This window comes from Nomascus leucogenys, chromosome 3 (assembly GCF_006542625.1).
Source record: "Nomascus leucogenys isolate Asia chromosome 3, Asia_NLE_v1, whole genome shotgun sequence".
NCBI classification, from domain to species: domain Eukaryota; kingdom Metazoa; phylum Chordata; class Mammalia; order Primates; family Hylobatidae; genus Nomascus; species Nomascus leucogenys.
The window spans coordinates 58462698-58481148 of NC_044383.1; the positions used below are offsets into that span (position 1 = coordinate 58462698).

General features: G+C 38.5%; 1 pseudogene; it reads left to right on the forward strand.

Moving 5' to 3' along the window:
• The first annotated feature begins 775 nt into the window (after positions 1 to 775).
• LOC100591222 lies at positions 776 to 18057 on the forward strand (annotated as a pseudogene).
• Positions 18058 to 18451: the final 394 nt, after the last annotated feature.

Below are 18451 nucleotides of genomic sequence, written 5' to 3' on the forward strand. Positions count from 1 at the left end.
TTTGTTTGTTTGGTTTACTGTTTTTGTTTGTTTGTTTTTGCATTTCATATTTGTATTTCCTAGAAGTTTTCTCATTTCAAAGATAAAGCAGGATATTTAAATAGATACTTAGGGAAGAGGGAATATTGCTTAACTCATGCCAGACCTAAGTCTCAGTTATAACACACAACATACTTCTATCAACCTTGGGTGTTACTATCCCAATTTTACAGAAAAAAAATAGGTACAAAGCAATGAAGTAACTTATGAAGCAACATAGCTAGTAAATGACATGGCTGAGATTTGAGCCCAAGTAGGCTCTGGTTAGAAAGCGCGTGATTTTTTTCTGTTTGACAATGTTTCTCTTTACTATTATGCTGTATTTAGGCTAAGCTAACTTGCACTAGGTAACAAGTGGAGGGTGTTTGCTATTTAATGAAGGCCCTGTGTGTCAGTAGCTTTAGACCTTATATCATGGTTCTAGCAACAAATTTGCAAGGTACGTTTTGCCATCCCCATTTACTTATGAGGACTATCCTGAATCTGGCTGCCCAAAATCAGATTCTGAAATGAAGATTCTTGTGTGAGCAGTTTTTGAAGGAAGCACTCCCAACAAAATAGGAAACAGGGTGAGGGAATCAAGGAAAAGGACAGAAAGAAGCCAGACACGCGTAGGATTTCAGTCAAAGTCCTGCTTCATGAAACCTCATATGGCAAGAGACCTCTGCAATGGCAGGCAAGACTTTCTAACTCCCACAACTGTCAGTCATCAGCTAAGGACCAGGGAGGTGTAAGGATGGGGGCTGGGTGTGAAAATGAACTAGGAGGCCCACAGAAGTCAAGGTAAAGGCCCACCAAGATAGTAAAAGAGACACCAGAAGATCTAGGAGGAGCACCACTTTGCATATTGGAAAGTAAAGTAATTTGCTAAAGTTCACAGAGACAGTGGGAATCTGAGCCAAGATTCCACGGCAGATACTTTCTGTGATGCCCTACTAACGTTATCTAATGACAAAATTTATCTCCTAAAAAAGATTATTTGCTTTTAGGAATTTTGAATTGTCAGATAACTATCGATATCTGTAGAAGTTAGATGGGGATATGCACATCATGACTATACATTTTTTATATCCTTGAATTATATAGTTTCAGATAGTTTTTTTAAATGATTGTTGAATTATTAAATGCATGTTCTAAGGTATTTAACCTTATAAATTCAACAATCAGGAAAAAATATTTTAAGGTTGTATGTCTCAATTTGTTTCCTGGATTTCTCCTGTAGTTTTTTTTAAAAAAACAGCTTTCTTAAGGTAAAATTGACATAAATAAAGTGTGTAATTATATATATATGGGTGTATTATGAAATCACACCACAATCAAAATAAAGATCATATCTATCACCAGCAAAAGGTTCCTCATGTCCCTCCTTCCCATTCTTCCTCATACCACCCACCCATCTCCCATTATCAGGCAACAATGATCTGAATTTGGTCACTGTAGATTAATTTGCATTGTCTAGAATGTTTAATATTAATAAATAGAATCACAAGGTTTATACCCATTTGTCTGGCTTCTTTCACTCAGCATAATTATTTTGAGATTCATTCATGGGTGTCCAAACTTTTGCCTTCCCTGGGCCACACTGGAAGGAGAATTGTCTTGGGGCCACACATAAAATACACTAACACTGACTATAGCTGATGAGTTTAAAAAAAAGGTCTGTGGATAATTTTCGTGATATGTGCCACCACAGATAAGCAAAAAAGTTCTCACATTCAAAGGGCTGGACACAGCTGAAAGTTATACTATGTATCTATAGGTTATTCATTATTATGAGTTAGTAGTATCCCACTGGACAATCAGACATGAGCATATTTATTTAATCACATCTGGATGGACATTTCTGTTGTTCCCAGTTTGGGAACATTACAAACAAAGCTGCTATGAACATTTGTACAAAACTCTTTGTGTGAATATATGTTTACATTTCTTTGGGGTAAACACCTAGGAACAGAATGGCTGGATTGTATAGTAGGGAATATATTATAACAGATCCCCTTATTCATGGAGGATGTGTTTCAAGACCCCCAATGGACGCCTGAAACCATGTATAATATCAGATCCTATATGTACAGTACTATATTTTATTCTATACATGCATGTTTATGATAAAGTTTAATTTATAAATTAGGCACAGTAAGAGATTAACCATAATAATTAATAATATAATAAAATAATACTAAGACAGTAGATCTGATAACCAAGATGGCTACTAAGTGACTGATGGGCATGTAGTGTATACAGCACACAAATACTGGACAAAGGGGTGATTCATGTCTTAGGTAGAACAGGGCAGAGTGGTACAAGATTTCATCATGCTACTCAGAATGGTGTGCAATTCGTGATTTAAAACTTATGAATTGTTTATTTCTAAAGTTTTTCATTTAATATTTTTGACCACAGTTGGCCGGGCGCGGTGGCTCACGCTTGTAATCCCAGCACTTTGGGAGGCCGAGGCGGGCAGATCACGAGGTCAGGAGATCGAGACCACAGTGAAACCCCGTCTCTACTAAAAAATACAAAAAATTAGCCGGGCGTGGTGGCGGGCGCCTGTAGTCCCAGCTACTCGGAGAGGCTGAGCCAGGAGAATGGCGTGAACCCGGGAGGCGGAGCTTGTAGTGAGCCAAGATTGCGCCACTGCACTCCAGCCTGGGCGACAGAGCGAGACTCCGTCTCAAAAAAAAAAAAAAAAAGAAAAAAAAAATATATTTTTGACCACAGTTAACTGCAGACAACTGAAACTGTGGGAAACAAAACTGAAGATAGGAGAGAAGTACTGTATCTATTTAACTTTTAAAGAAAGTACCAAATTGTTTTCTAAAGTGTTTGCAACTTTTTACATTCCCATCAGCAATGCATGAGTTCTAGTTCTTTCACATACATGCCAACACTTGGTAAGTTTAGTTTGTCTTTTTTATTGTTACCATTGTAAAAGGTTTATAATGGTATAGTGTCATTTTTATTTGCATTTCTCTCATGACCACTGATGGTCGACATCTTTTTTTTTGTGCTTACTTGCCATCCTTATATCTTGATTACTGGAATGTCTCTTCAAGCATTTTTCCAATTTTTACATTAGGTTGTTTTCTGTCTTAACACATTTGGAATACTATAACAAAACACTGTAGACTGGGTGGCAAAAAAACAAAAATTTATTTCTCATAGTTCTGGAGGCTGGGAAGTCCAAGGCACCAGCAGATTTAGTGACTGGTGAGGGCCTGCTGCCTATTTCACAGACAATCGTCTTCTCCCTGTATCCTCACATGGCAGAAAGGGTGAGGGAGCCCTCCTAAGTGTCTTTCATGAGAGCATTTACCACGTATTGATAAACCATCACAATAGAGGTTAAGATTTCGAGATATGAGTTGGGAGTGGGTGCACAAACATCCAGCCTATAGCATTTTCTTAACATTGAGTTTAAGAGTTCTTTGTGTAAGCTGGATACAAGATTTTTATTAGATTTGAAAATACTTTCTCAAAATCTGTGGCTTTTTTTTTTCATTCTCTTAATAGTATCTTTGAAAAAGCAGTTTTAAATTTAGATGAAGTCAAATTAATTATAGTTTTGGTAAATTATCTTAGCAACTTCTGCCTAACCCAAAGTAACAAATATTTTCTCATATGCTGACTTCTATAAGTTGCCTGCTTTCAGTTTTACATTTAGTTTTATAATCCGTTTTGAGTAAACTTTTATATATGTTATGAGATATAAATAGAAGTTATTTTGGGGGCATATGGATATGGTCTTTTTTCAGTATCATTCAGTGCAAACAATATTCTTTCTCAACTGAATTTTCTCTTCACCTTTGATGAATAGCCTTCGTTCATACATGTGTGAATCTATTTCTGAGTTCTCTATTCTTTTCCATTATTCTATTTCCCTCTCTTTACACCAGTACCACACTGTCTTAATTACTGTAGCTTTAGAAGTATTCTTGAAGTCGGATAATTTTAATTCTACAACTTCCTTCTTTTTCAAGGTTGTTTGGTCTATTCTCTACCCTCTGCATTTTCACATGAATTTTAATGCCAGTTTCTGAACTTCTGCAAAACAACAGAAAGCCCTCTGGCATTTTTATTGAATTGATTCTGTAAACCAATTTGGGAGATTTAACACCTTAACAATATTGAGCCTCTGAACTCATACACATATTATGTTTCCCTATTTACTTAGGGCTTCTTGAATTTCTCTCAGTTATGTTTTGCAACTTTCAGTATGCGGATCTAGGGCATTTTTTGTCAGATTTATTTCCAGGAATTAAATATTTTGATGCTATTTTAAATATTTTAAATTGTAGTATCAGATTTTTTATTGCTAGTGTATGCAATTGATTTTTTTAAAAGTGATCCTGTATCCTGTAACCTTGCCAGTAGCATTTATTAGTCCTGGTATTTTTTAAATAGATTCCATCTATGAGTTTTGCTTCATGTATTTTGAAGCTATTATTACATGCATAAAAACATTTTATATTTCTAAGTCTTCCTAAAGAATTGATCCTTTATCATTATGAAATAACTTTCTTTATCCATGAATATATTTATACATAGATTTCAGAGCAAGAGTTTTTCTGATACTAATATATCTATTCCAGGTTTTCTTAATTAATGTTCATATGATATATGTTTTCTATGCTTTCATTTATTTATTTTTTACCTATTTGTATCTTTATTTTTAAAGGGTGTTTTTTTGTAGGCAGCATAGAGCTGGGTCTTGGTTTGTTATCCAGTCTGATAACTGCTGATTTAATTGAAGTATTTAGATAATCTACATTAAATATTATTATTGATATGGTCAGATTTAAACCTATAATTTTGATATTTGTTTTATATTTATTCCATCTGTTTTTTTCTTTTTCTTCCCTTTCTGAATTGATTTAACATTTTAAGTGATTCAATTACATCTTCAATTGGCTTATTAGATCTAGCTCTTTATTTTTTATTTTAGTAGTGGCTGTAGGATTTATAGTATACATCTTTAACTTATCACAGTATATTTTCAAGTTATATTATACTACTTTGTTATAGTATAAGAATGTTACAGTGGTACATTACTCTAACTCTCATCCTTGCTTTTGTGTTATTATTGCAATATGTTTTACATTTTCAAATGCTATAAACTCCACACTGCTTTGCTATTGTTTGTTTTAACAGCCAATTATTTTTTGAACAGATTTTTTACAATAGGAAAAAAATCTCATATACTTATTCATGCAGTTATAATTTTCAGTGCTTGCTGTTTCTTTGTGTAAATCTATATTTCCTTCCTCACTAAAGGACTTTTTTTGATGCTTCCTATATTGCAGACCTGCTAATGATGAATTTTTTCAGCTTTTTAAAATATTCTATTAAATTTTTATTTCATTTAAGTTTTCAAATATATTTTTACTATGGAATTTTGGGTTAATGTTTTTTCTTATATAACACATAAAAATGTTGCATTGTTGATGAAAATAAAATTCTGTCATTTTTTGTTTCTCTTATATGTCTTTTTTGTTCTGGCTGATCTTAAAATTTTCTCTTCCCAGTAGTTTTAGCACTGATAAAAATGTGCTTTTTTGCAATTTTCCTCATAATTTTTTTGCTTAGGATTTATTGAATTTCTTGAATATGTGGGCTTATGGCTTTTATCAATTTAGAAAAATCTTGACCATCATTTCTTCAAATTTTTTTTTATTTTCTGTCTCTTCAGGGATTCTAATTGCATACATAGGTCACTTAATATTTCTCTACAACTTATCAATGTCCTGTACTTTGTTATTTGATTCTTTTTCCTCTGTGTGTTTTACTTTGAATTATTTCTATTGCTTTAACTTCAAGTTCACTATATTTTCTTCTGCAATGCTAATTTGTCATCAGTCCTATCCACCATACTTTTCAACTCACACATTTTAGTTTTCATCTCTAGAAATTTGATTTGGGCATTTTTTATATCTTACATGTATTCATTTAACTTTTGGAACATATTATCTACAACCATAATAATTGTTTAATGTCCTCTTCTGCTATTCTATTTTCGATGTCAATTCTTGGTCAGTTTCAATTGCTTATTCTTTTTATTATGGATCTTGATTTTTCTGCTTCTTGCATGCATAATAATTTTTACTGGATGCCAGACATTGTGTTACCTTGTTGAGTAATGAATTTTTTGTATTGCTATAAATATTCTTAGCTTTTGTTCTAGGATACAATTATCTGCAAACAGTTTGAGTAAGTCAGATCCTGCTTTTAAGATTTGTTATACTGGAGCCGTGCTCAGTCTATGGCTATTTCCTACAACTGAAGAAAGGCCCTGTGTACTTTACTCAATGCCCTATTAAGTAAAGAATTTTTTATTCCAGCAGGTAGAAACTGGCACTATTCTTAGCCCTGTGTAATTGCTGGATGCTATTCCCTCTAATCCTTTCAAGGAATTCTTTTCTGGACCTTGAGTAGTTTGCTCACTTGAGTACACTGATCAGGACTCTTTAACTTCAAGTTCACTATATTTCCTTCTGCAATGCTAATATCCAAAGATATCAAAGAATACCTTCTTCAGATCTTCAGAGTTATTTCTCTGTACAGATCTCTCTTATCCAGTACTCTGTGCAGCAAACTCTAGTAACTATATTCTCTTGGACTGTTAGCTCTGTCTCCTCAACCCAGGGAGATCACTGGGTTCCCCTCCCTACACCACAACCTGGAAACACTCTCACAGCTCTAATGTTGTACACCTTGTTCATTTCCTCTCTCCCAGGAATCACTGTGATGCATTACCTGATGTCCAATATATTGAAAACCATTGTTTCATATTTGTACATTTTTTTGTTTTGGCCAGATTGTAAATCCAGTTCCTGTTATTACATCTCGATTGAAAGCATAACTTCCTCATGATTTTTAAAAATTAGAAATATGGTTACTTTAGACATGTAGGAGTAAGAAGAAAATTGCCAAATACAAAGATAAACCTCAATAAGGTGTCACCTTTGAGAATTCAAGGACAATACAGACACAAGTAATAGGGGATAACAGGAAAAGATAGCACATTATAAATAGTTCTGAATCAACAAAGCACAAAGATTTATCCTTTTTAAACATTTCATACCACAACACTAGCAGCATCGTCTGGTCACAGTACATTTATATAAGGCTGACCTGCCTTAAAATGCATGAATCAACCTTTATTTAGAATTAATTTTTGATCCTTTAACCTTTTATAAATTCTTAGCTTCAAAATGTCAAAAAGCTTCAAAAGTTTACTCAAAGTGATGTAATTTCTTTTCGTGGTCAAATTCTGCATTGTGCTTTTGAATAGTGAGTATGATTATTACACCTGTTTTAACTTACACTCCTTTTTTTTTTTTTTTTTTTTTTTTTTTTTTTTTTTTGACAGAGTATCACTCTGTTGCCCAGGCTGGAGTGCAGTAGCCCAATCTCGGCTCACTGCAAGCTCCATCTCCTAGATTCATGCCATTCTCCTGCCTCAGCCTCCTGAGTAGCTGGGACTACAGGTGCCAGCCACCATGCCCAGCTAATTTTTTGTATTTTTAGTAGAGAAGGGGTTTCACCATGTTAGCCAGGATGGTCTCCATCTCCTGACCTCGTGATCCACCTGCCTTGGCCTCCCGAAGTGCTGGGATTACAGGTGTGAGCCACCGCGCCCGGCCCAACTTACGCTACCTTTCGTATACATTGTAAATGGAAGTGACTTAAGAGTAATTATGTATTGATTCAATTTACTACAATGTTACGTCTAAACAAATATTGTCCTGCAATACCTAAACCACTAAGCAAATAATTTTGGAATTGATCTCGAAAAAAAAAATTTGAGCCAACCAGAAAATCTGTCCAATTATTTTACCTCTTATTTCCTGCCTACACTCTTAGCTTCTGCTCAGTTTTGCTCTATACTTTGCCCTATGAAGCTTGAGCAAGCAAAAAAAAAAAAAACAAAAAAACCCATGTAAGGATCTGCAGGTATTCATTACTAAGAGCTGTGCCCAACAGATGGCAGAGGCAATAAGGTCTTAGTGAACCAGGCACTAAACCCAATCAAAAATGAAGATGATGAGTAATGTCAGCACGATGGCTGACTAAAGGTGCCTAATGCTTGTCACCTCATACAAAGGACCAAAACAGTAAATAAGCAACTACATTTCAGCTAGAGTCTGAAGGAGAGCACTGGAGTATGGGCAGGGGTGGAGGAGAGTAGAGAAAATGATATGGAGAACAGAAACTCAGATTGGCAGCATAAAGGGAAGAAAATGATACACCTCTTCCATCCCATCTCCCTAGTTGAGATCAGCTCCAAACTAAGAAAGACTTCTCCATGCAGGGAAAAGGTAAACAGGAGGCCCCCTCCGTTTGCCACTCCATTACCACTGTAGATACCTGCAGTCTCTACTACTGGACAATTCTGCAGTAATACAAGGCCCTGAGCCCAGTTTAGGGAACTGCCTGGAGTTCACATGGCTGCATTATTCCAGAGGAGAAATCCACTCCAAACCCCCAGGACCCATACACCATACTGTGATGCAAGCTGCTATGGCACACTGCCAAATTGAAACTGAAGTCACTGCTAGCGTACATTCTGGTCAGGGGGACGGTAGCCACTGTGCTCCTCCATTTCTGAGGCTGCACTGCCATTCCACCATGCTCACACACCTGGCTACAGTGCCACAATATCAATAATTAGAAGCTAGGCAGTATAACAGCTGTAAGCCCAGCACCCAAGCCCAGGTAGTGTCCTATTCTCCAGTGTACAGGTGGTTGTGCACAACAGGGATGCTGCGGCAAAGCCAATGAACCCCCTTCGTTTGAGAAGCAGCCCACTGTCTTGGCCCCAGCAAAGCCATACCACTGCCACCACAAACTTCTACAGCTGAGGCCACTGAGAAACTCACAGGCATCACTGGCATTGATTACAGCTGAAGAAACCCCATGAAGCATATTTTGCACCTACCTAGAACCAAAGCCAATGCACACTACTCAACTGACATCCTAGGACACATCTGCAAGGAAAAAAAAAAAAAAACTTTCTCTAAAAAAGCTACCCCATAAAAATGCAAGTAACAAGTGTCCCACCAGATGTGCAGATATCAAGATAGGGACACAAGAAACAAAAAAGCAAGAAAACATAACACCCTCAAAGAAGCACAATAATTGTCTGATAACTGACCTCAGAAAGCAAAAGAAAATTTAGGAAATGCCTGAAAGGGAGTTTAAAATAATAATTTTAAGGAAACTCAAGGAGACACAAGAGAATACGGGAAATGAAATGAGGAAAACAATTCATAATCTGAATGAGAAAGTCAACAAAGAGACAGATATTATTATAAGGAACTAAACAGAATTCTTGGAGCTGAAGAATTCAATAAATGAAAGGAACAATACAACTCAATACAACTACCACCTACAACAGCAGACTGGATCAAGAAAAAAAAAACGGAGTTTTTGAATTTAAAGGCAGATCTTTTGAGATAACCCATTCAGAGAAAACAAAAATTAAAAAGAATAAAGAATGCCTACAGATCTTATGAGACACCGTTAAGTAAATATTCACTATGCAATTTTCAGAAGAAGGAGACGGGGAAAGGCACAGGAAGCTTATTTAACAAAATAATAGCTTAAAATTTCCCAAATCTTCTGAAAGATATAGACATCAGATCTAGGAAGCTTAATGGTCAAATTCAGTGCAAACAGGTCATCCCCAAGGACATTATGATCAAACTTCAAAAGTCAAAGACAAAGATAGAATTCTAACATTAGCAAGAGAAAAGTGTCAAGTCAGATATAAGGGAATCCCCATTAGACTATGAGCACATTTCTTAGCAGAACCTTGTAGGCCAGGAGACAATAAGACAATATAATCAAAGTGCTGAAAGAAAAAAGAAATAGTTATATCTTGTCATCACTGCTCTGAGTTCTCTGCTCCTAGACACTCAACATCTGTGGTGCTGTGACTGGCAGGTATTGGGATATCCATAGCTAAGATGCCAGGATCCTGAGAAGCCTAGAAATGGACAAATAAAATTGGGTGATGTGGCCACATAAAAATCATCATGTGGCCTCAGTTTCCTGACCAACCTGGTGCTTCTGCATGTGGTCCCACATGGCTTGGTGTGCCCCTTTATCTTGGATCTACTTACAGAAACATTATAATAACAAAGAAGTCCTGGCTGCAGCTGGTGCTCTCTTGAAAGTGCCAAATCCTGACTGGAGACTAACCAACTTAGGTTATTACAGCAACTCATGATAGAACAACCCTGATCCTAGGAAGAAGAAGACAACAGCTAATTCCACTGCCTGCAACATCCTGGATAACCAGAGGTTTTTTTTTTTTTCTTCTGAGACAGATTCTTGGTCTGTTGCCCAGGCTGGAGTGCAGTGGCACAATCTCCATTCACGGCAACCTCCACCTACTGGGTTCAAGTGATTCTCCTGCCTCAGCTTCCCCAGTAGGTGGGACTACAGGCACACACCACCACACCCGGCTATTTTTTGTATTTTTAGTAGAGACGAGGTTTTGCCACGTTGGCCAGGGTTCTCAAACTTCTGACCTCAGGTGATCCACCCACCTCGGCCTCCCAAAGTGCTGGAATTACAGGCGTGAGCCACCATGCCTGGCCAGCCAGAGGTGTTGAGTGTGTCCACACAACAAATTCACTGCTAGCATAACCAGCATTAGAGAAAGCCAGAACACTAAACATATCTACAACCAAAGACTCTCACAGAGTCTACGTCACCTCCACTAGAGCAGGTGCTGGTATCCATGGCTGGGAGACCTGAAGACAGATCACATCACAGTACTCTTTGCATACATTCCCCAGCACCAGCCCAGAGCCCGGTAGCCCAACTGGGTGGCTAGAGCCAGAAGAGCAATAACAATCATTGCAGTCTGGCTCTTAGGAAGCCCCATCCCCAGGGGAAGGGGGAGAGCACTATATCAAGGAATCACCCTGTGGGACAAGAGAATGTGAACTGCAGGACTTGAGTTCCAGACTTCCTAATAAAATAGTTCACCCAAATGAGAAGGAACCAGAAAAGTAATTCTGGTAAGATGACAAAACAGGGCTCTGTAACACCCACAAAAAATAATACCAGCTCCCCAGCAATGGATCCAAACCAAGAAGAAATCTCTGAATTGCCGGATAAAAAATTCAGAAGGTTGCTTATTAAGCTACTCAAGGAGATACCAGAGAAGGGTGAAATTTCTTAAAGAAATTTAAAAAAAAAATACAAGATATGGATGAAAACTTCTCCAGAAAAATAGATCTTATAAGAAAAAACAATCACAACTTCTGGAAATGAAAGACAAACTTAGAGAAATACAAACTGCACTGGAAAGTTTCAACACTAAACTAGAACAAGTAGAAGAATAAACTTCAGAGCTTGAAGGCAGGCTTTAGAATTAACCCAATCAGACAAAGACAAAGAAAAAAGATTTTAATACATGAACAAAACTTCATAAATGAAGGAGAGATAAAGTCTTTTTCAGACAAAGCCTGAGAGAATTCACCACTACTAACCCAGAATTACAAAAAATGCTAAAAGGAGTTCTAAATCTTGGAACAAAACCTTGAAATACACCAAAATAGAACCTCCTGTATTAGTCCATTCTCATGCTTCTCTGAAGTAATTCCTGGGAATGGATAATTTATAAAGAACACAGATTTAATTGACTCACACTTCTTCGTGGCTGGAGAGGCCTCAGGAAACTTACAATCATGGTGGAAGGCACCTCTTCACAGGGGAGCAGGAGAATGAGGGCCGAGAGAAGGGGGAAGCCCCTTATAAAACCATCAGATCTCGTGAGAACTCACTTGCTATCATAAGAACATCATGGGGAAAACTGTCCATGATTCAATTATCTCCACCTGGTCCCACCCTTGATGCATGGGGATTATTACAATTCAAGGTGAAATTTGGGTGAGGACACAGAGCCAAACCATATTATTCCACCCCTGTCCCCTCCAAAATCTCATGTCCTCACATTTCAAAACACAATCATGCCCTTTCAACAGTCCCCCAAATTCTTAACTCATTAACTCAAAAGTGCACAATCCAAAGTCTCACCTGAGACAAGGCAAGTTTTCAAAACTAATCATGTTTTCCCCAAATCATCCCAAAGTCTTAACTCATTCCAGATTTAATTCAAAAGTCCACATTCCAAAGTCTCATCTGAGACAAGGCAAGTCCCTTCTATCTATTAGCCTGTAAAATCAAAAGCAAGTTAGTTACTTCTTTGATAAAATGGGGTACAGACATTGGGTGAATATACCCATTCTAAAAAAGATAAATAGGCCAAAACGAAGGGGCTACAGGCCCATACAAGTCTGAAATCTAGTAGGGCAGTCTTCTAACCTTAAAGTTCCAAAATGATCTCCTTTGACTCCATGTCTCACATCCACGTAATGCTGATGCACTAGGTTGGCTCCCATGGCCTTGGGAAGCTCCTCCCCTGTGGCTTTGCAAGGAACAGCCCCTCTCCCAGCTGCTTTCATTGGCTGGCACTGAGTGTCTGTGACTTTTCCAGCACACAGTGCAAGCTGTCAGTGGACCTACCATTCTGGGGTCTGGAGGATGGTGGCCCTCTTCTCAGAGCTCCACTAGGCAGTGCTTCAGTGTGGGAGCTTCAACCCTACATTTCCTCTGCACTGTCCTAGCAGAGGTTCTCCATGAGGGCTCCATCCCTGCAGCAAACTTCTGTCTGGACATCCTGGAATTTCCATACATCCTCTGACATCTAGGTGGAGATTCCCAAACCTCAATTCTTGACATCTGTGTGCCCACAGGCTCAACACCACATGGAAGCTGCCAGGGTTTGGGGCTTGCACTCTCTGAAGCCACAGCCAGAACTGTATCTTGACCCCTTGTAGCCATGGCTGGAGCACCTAGGACACAGGGCATGAAGTTCCCAGGATGCACACAGCAGGGGACCGTGGGACCATCCCATGAAACCATTTTTATCTCCTAGGCCTCCTGGCCTGTGATGGGAGGGACTGCCGTGAAAGTCCCTGATATGCCGTGGAAACATTTTCCCCATTGTCTTGGTGATTAACATTTGGCTCCTCATTACTGATGCAAATTTCTGCAGCAGACTTGAATTTCGCCCAAGAAAAAGGGTTTTTCTCTTCTATTGCATCATCAAGGTGCACATTTTCCAAAGTTTTATGTTCTGCTTCTTCTTGAATGCTTTGCTGCTTGGAAATTTCTTATGCCAGATACACTAAATCATCTCTCTCAAGGCCAAAGTTCCAAAGAACTCTAGGGCAGGGGCAAAATGCCATCAGTCTCTTTGCTAAAGAGTAGCAAGAATCACCATTATTCCAGTTCCCAACAAGTTTCTCATCTCCATCTGAGACTACCTCAGCCTGGACTTCATTGTCCACATCACTATCAGCATTTTGGTCAAAGCCACTTAGCAAGTCTCTAGGAAGTTCAAAACTTTCCTACTTCTTTCTATCTTCTGAGCCCTCCAAGTGTCTAGGAAGTTCCAAGCTTTCCCACATTTTCCTGTCTTCTTTTGAGCCTTCTAAACTGTTTCAACCTCTGCCTGTTTCCCAGTTCCAAAGTCACTTCCACATTTTTGGGTATTCTTATAGCAGCACCCTACTCTTTGCAATATCAATTTAATGCATTAATCCATTCTCAAGCTGCTATGAAGAAATACCCAAGACTGGGTTATTTATAAGGAAAAGAGGTTTAATTGACTCACAGTTAGGCATGGCTTGGGAGGTCTCAGGAGACTTACAATAATGTTGGAAGCACCTCTTCATGGGGTGGCAGGAGAGAGAATGACCGCCAAGTGAAGGGGGAAGCCCTTTATAAAACCATCAAATCTCATGAAAACTCACTCACTACCATGAGACCAGCATGGGGGAAACTGTGCCCATGATTCAATTATCTCCACCTGCTCCCACCCTTGAAACATGAGGATTAATACAATTCAAGGTGAGATTTGGGTGGATACACAGAACAAAACCACATTATCTCCTTAAAGCATAAATTTTACAAGGCCTATAGAAAAATAACTCACACACAAAACCCAAGATACTAAGACAACAACTAACATGATGAATATAACAGTACCCTACATCTCAGTACTAATGATGAGTGATGTAAATGGCCTAAATACTCCACTTAAAAGATACAAATGGCAGAAAGGATAAAAATCCACCCAGCAAGTATCTTCTGTCTCTAAGAAACTATCTAACACATATGAGCTCACGTAAACTTAAGGTAAAGGGGTGGAAAAAGATACTCCACCAAATGAAAACCTAAAGAAAGCAGAAGTACCTATTCTTATATCAGACAAAATAAACTTGAAGCAAAAAGAGTAAAAAAAAAAAAAAAACACAGAGAGATATTATATAATGATAAAGGATTAGTCCAACAGGAAAATAACACAATCCTAAATAAATATATATATATTTAGGATTGTGATATTTTATTTATATATATATATATATATATAAAACACTTGAGTTCCCAAATTCATAAAACAATTACTACTATACCTAAGAAATGAGATAGACAGCAACACAATAATAGTGGGGAACTTCGATACTCCCCTGACAGCACTAGACAGGTCATCAAGACAGAAAGTAAACAAAGAAACAATGAATTTAAACTACCCTAGAACAAATGGACTTAACAGATATTTACAGAACATTCTAGCCTACAACTGCAGAATATACATTCTTTTCATCAGCATATGAAACATCCTTCAAGATACACCATGTGATGGATGACAAAACAAGTCTCAATAAATTTAAGAAAATCAAAATTGGCCGGGCATGGTGGCTCACACCTGTAATCCCAGCACTTTGGGAGGCCAAGGCGGGCAGATCCCCTGAGGTCAGGAGTTTGAGACCAGCCTGGCCAACATGGCAAAACCTCATCTCTACTAAAAATACAAAAAAAAAAAAAAATTAGGCTGGGGTGGTGGAACACGCCTGTAGTCACAGCTACTCAGGGAGGCTGAGATAGGAGAATCACTTGAACCTGGGAGGCAGATGTTGCAGTGAGCCGAGATCACACCACTGCACTCCAGCCTGGATGACAGAGAGAAACTCTGTCTCAAAAAAAAAAAAAAGAAAATCAAAATTATATCATGTCCTCTCACACCACAGTGGAATAAAAGTGGAAATTAACTCCAAAAGGAACCTTCAAAACTATACAAATATTTGGAAATTAAATAATACGCTCTTGAATGATCTTTGAGTCAACAATAAAATCAAGACAGAAATTTAAAAACTCTTTGAGCTGAATGGTAATAGTGAGTGACACAACTTATCGAAACTTCTGGGATACAGCAAAAGTGGTGCCAAGAGGAAAGTTCACAACATTAACTGCCTATATCAAAGTCTGAAAGAGCACAAATAGACCATTTAAGGTCACACCTCAAAGAACTAGAGAAATAAGAACAAGCCAAACTGAAGCCCAGCAGGAGAAAAGATATAACAAATACCACAGCAGAACTAAGTGAAATTGAAATAAAAAATATAAAAAATAAAAGAAAGAAAAAGCTGGTTCTCTGAAAAGATAAACAAAATTGATAGACCACTAGCAAGACTAAACAAGAAAAGAAGAGAGAAGATCCAAATAAGTTCAGTTAGACACAAAATGAGATATATTACAACTGATACCACAGAAATATAAAAAATTATTCAAGGCTACTATGAACACCTTTACATGCACAAACTAGAAAATCTAGAGGAGATGGACAAATCCTGGAAATATATACAACCCTTCTAATTAAATCAGAAAGAAATAGAAACTCTGACCAGACCAGTAACAAATGGTGAGATTAAACCAGTAGTTAAAAAAAATTGCCAGCAACAAAAAGTCCAGGACCAGATGGGTTCACAACTGAATTCTACCAGATATTCAAAGCATTGGTACCAATCTTTCTGAAACTGTTCCAAAAGATAGTGAAATAGAGAGCCCACCCCAAATCATTCTATGAAGCCAGTACCACCCCAATACAAAAATCAGAAAAGGACAACAAAAAAGGAAAACTAGAGACCAATATCCGTAATGAACATAGATGCAAAAATCCTCAGCAAAATACTAAATACCAGCTAACTGCATCCAACAGCATATCAAAAAGATAATACACCATGATCAAGTGGGTTTTATACCAGTGATACAAGGATGTTTTACATACTGAAGTCCATAAATGTGAGAAAGAGAAAAAAAATCAAAGCTTAGCACTACAGAAAACCAGCAAACCAGAAAGATAAATGAACGAATGAATGAACGAATTAAAAAAAGAGAAAGAAAGAAAGAAAGAACGAAACAACCAGAAAACACTTAACAAAATGGCAAGAGTAAGTTCTTACCAATCAATAATAACCTTGACTATAAATGAATTAAATTATTCAATTAAAAGATATATAGTGGTTAAATATGTCTTTAAAAAATCAAGACTTAACTATATGCTGCTTACAAGAACTCACTTCACTTGTAAGACCACACATAGACTGAAAGTGAAGGGATGAATATAAGCTACACCTATATCAAATAAAATTAACTTTAAATCCAAAACTGTAGAAACAAAATATTTATCATTATATAATGATAAAGGAATTGGTTCAGCAAGAGGATATAACAATCATAAATATTTATGCACCCAACATCAGTGCACCCAAATATATAAAGCAAATATTAGTAGATCTAAAGAGACTACAATACAATAATAAGAGGAGATGTCAGGCTGCTGCCATGTTGTCGGATGCTGAAGGCTAGTATGCATTGACGTGGTGGTTACTCTGAGTCTCTAGCTGGACATGAATGTCTGTGTTGCCATTGCTCACTGTGGGTTCATGATCTGGGGGTGGCAGGCCCAGGTCCTATCATCTGGGAGCTGGACCCCAATTCTGACTAGGAGCCAGAGGAACAGAAGCTACAGGAGGTGGAGAAGTAACGGCTCCTCCCTGGGCCCTCAGCTTGAAGCAGGGCCTCATGCCCTGGCACCCCAGGCCACACCCCCTTGGTTCCAGATGTCTTGCTGCTACATGCATAGGGGCCCTTGTTTCTTCTTACCCAATGTCCAGAGCACAGTGTCAGGTGTCCAGCTCCCCTGGGACCACTAGTCCCTTCACTAGTGACATATTTCATCACCAGTTTAGAGATCTCGGCATGCTTGCAGGCAGTTATTGTTCTAGGTGTTAGGTTTCTGGGTTTACAGAGCAGCTCCAAGCTGGCAGACACGGCCCGATTGCCCTTGCTATCAAAGAGAAGAGGGCTAGGTGCTCCATGATTTAGCCTGAGGCTCTTCAAACATCCGTCCTGCTTCCACACATGGCTTCTGCCATTGGCTCTCTCCCCTAGCACCCTGCAATGACAGAAAAAAGCAATCCGATCCCAGAAAATTTGGAGGCAAATGGAGACACCTGGTGTTCTGCCCAGAACCCTGACATGGGAACCCATGGAGTAGATCCAGTATTTACATAAGGAATCTGCAGGGTCCTGGTCAGTTCCCAGGTTGGCTGAAGGCTTTGATGTCAGCACTGATGAGTTTTAAAAAGCAAGTTTGTACCCACATTGGAGCTGAAACTGAAGCAGGATCAAAAAGTCCTTAGGAAAACTGGGGTTGCCACTTGCTCCAGAGGCTCCAGGGCTCTGGAAATACCTCAAAGCCACTCCCTGCAGGCCACTCTGTATCAGGCTCTTTGCTTATGCCAGGGCATGAAGCCTCATCCAAAGACCCAAATCACCCCACAGCTTTGAAAGTGATAGAGTCAAACACTCACAGGACAAATGTACCAAGGAGATGGAAGGGAAGGAATAAAGGAAGCCAGAACCTGGAGAAGGAGAGCTATATGCCTCTTGCTGCAGCCCTATATCATCAGAGAAAGCTGCAGAAGTACTCCAGTGCTTCTGAGAGCACCAGAAGAACTGATTATGTTAGGCTGCCAAGTGATCAGAAGCTGGAGAAGTTGAAGGCAGGGGAGCCAGGTCGCTTCAGCAGCAAAGTAGTGCAGAGGAGGCGAGAGATTCTTTGACAGCAACAGGAACTTCCTGTACAAAATTTGAGCTGGGTCTTGGCTTGTGGAGATCCCTCGTGAAACACAGCTGAGCAATTATTAACATATATGGAGCAGCCTATATTTCCGTGTGTGGATAAGCCACCTTAGATTAGCAAGAAGTGATGAGCCTGGACTGTGGGAGGAAAAAGCTGCTTTGAGATATTGAAACTTCCTGTGGCAGGGCTCCCAGTCTGACCTCCGTAGATCTTCAGTATTCACCCTTCGTGCTTGGGCTCACTATGTGTTGAAAAATAGCCTGTGTCGCATGTGTTGTTACAATTTTCTGTGATACTTGCAATATGTGTTTGGGAGGAAGTGGGAAAAAAAATAGGGATGTCAACACCCCATTTTCAATAACGGACAGATCATCCAGGCAGAAAATCAACATAGAAACATTGGAT